General features: G+C 35.0%; 1 pseudogene; it reads left to right on the top strand.

Moving 5' to 3' along the window:
• Positions 1-1,065: 1,065 nt before the first annotated feature.
• On the top strand, positions 1,066-1,629 carry LOC141555796 (neurensin-1 pseudogene; annotated as a pseudogene).
• Positions 1,630-1,980: the final 351 nt, after the last annotated feature.

The raw sequence follows: 1,980 nt of genomic DNA, 5'->3' as shown, positions 1-1,980 counted from the left end.
GGTAATAAAACTTGAATAAATGCTGCTATCAAAAAGTTTACAATTGACATGCACACAAGTCAATGTGGACTGTTTTTCTGAGAATCTATAAAAGTATGGCAAATAATAAAAAGCATTTTTAAGAAGTGAAGGAAAATGACATTAAGGGATCAGGAAAGCCTCAAAGATCAGGAGGTGACTCCTGAGATATTATCTGAGTAAAAATAAGAATGAAAAATGGAGAAAAGTTGTTACATTAACCCAATCTTTATAGAGGTGAAAGTCAATGAATAGGGAACAGTTTTTATAGCATTTTCTTGACCATGTCATAAAGATCTCTTCACCCTTTACTCCTCCACTACTTCTTAAATTATAAGTAATTTTTGCCCTGTTGCCTCTCCTTCTGATTTGCTGGCTATTGCCAGAATCTCCATTTTTAGGATTCATCCCAGATCAACCATATCTTCTATTCCTCTCTAGTAGAGAAAATTACTGAAGATTCAACTCCAAAGGACTTTCTCTAGCATGTTTCCATGATGGGAAACTTCATTGCTCAAACCTGAACCTTTTAGTTTCCTTTTATATTTTTATTGGACTCCTTGCCATCTAGGGGAAGGGGGTGGAAGAAGGGGAGAAAACTGGAACACAAGGTTTTGCAAGGGCTAATGTTGCAGAATTATCTGTAGACATGTTTTGAAAAATAAAAATCTTTAATAGAAAAAGAAAGATTAAAGTCCCTGAATATGAATCACAACATAGTATTTTCACTATTTTGTTTTTATTTGCTTTTTTGTTTCTCATTTTTCTTTTTTTATCTTGTTTCTCTTATATAACATGATAAATGTGGAAATATAATTAGAAGATTTGCACATATTTAATCTATATTGGATTATTTGCTATCTAGGGGAGAGGGTGAGGATAAAGGAGGGAGAAAAAGTTGGAACACAAGGTTTTGCAATGGTGAATGTTGAAAAATATTCTTGCATGAATTTTAAAAGTAAAAAGCTATTAATAAAAATTGTGAAAAAAGAAAAAGTCCAAAGAATGGACATAAGGAAGAGAAGAAGGATATCAAAAGCAAGAAGAATGAGTGCCTGTATCAGCATTTATGGGATTAAAAAAAAAGCACAGAAAACACCTGATGAAGTATATTAGCTATACAAAGTCTAATCCTAATTCCATCAGTTTTACAAAGACTATACAACTACCATTTGAAAGTAGAGGGATGATTTTCTGATCGAGATTTCATCTAATAGGTAGAGTTCCATTTTCTGTAGAGTCAGACTCACCTCTGGCACACTCTTCCTCATAATAGGCACAACAGTCCTGGCAGTGGCTATTCTCACATCTTGCAAAATCAAAGTCTTTGGAGGAGATTATGAAAAGAGAAATTCCCAAACCATTGAGTGTAATGGAGCACTAGCTATCAGGAGCTTTTTTATTTTGTATGGTAAGGATGACCATGACCACAGGTCTATTGATGTCTGTTTTTGCCAAAAGCTAAATGCCCAAAGAAGAAAAATGTCTTCAGCAAAAATTCAAAGAGAGAATAGCAGACATCTAATCCTAAAATCTCCAACCTCAATGGAAACTAAGATACCAATCACTTTATCCAGAATTTATAACATCCAACCTTTATCAGACTCCTAAAGCTTCTTCCTGTCTGCATTTGGTAATTTAGACATATTAATTAAGTGGAGAACATATTTTTTGGAAATCAAAGAATATAGCTTGTTACATACCACTGGACAATAGCCAGCCCTGGGGAAAGCTGAGCAGAATTCAGAGCCACTTGCTTCAGAAGGCTTGCTTCAAGCCCATAACTCCCTTCTGTTTTTGATATGTATTTCTCTTTGGGTATATTACCAGTGGACGCAGATGGTTCTTGAGGGAAAAGTGAGGCAGGTGACCATGCATGCATACCTCTCCATTACATGGCATGACATGTCATAGATGTCATGGTCTTCTTCATGAATGAAGCACAAACAACAACTAGTTAGC

The sequence above is a fragment of the Sminthopsis crassicaudata genome, chromosome 1 (assembly GCF_048593235.1).
Source record: "Sminthopsis crassicaudata isolate SCR6 chromosome 1, ASM4859323v1, whole genome shotgun sequence".
Classification (NCBI taxonomy): Eukaryota; Metazoa; Chordata; class Mammalia; order Dasyuromorphia; family Dasyuridae; genus Sminthopsis; species Sminthopsis crassicaudata.
This window is presented reverse-complemented; position numbering and strand designations above follow the sequence as displayed.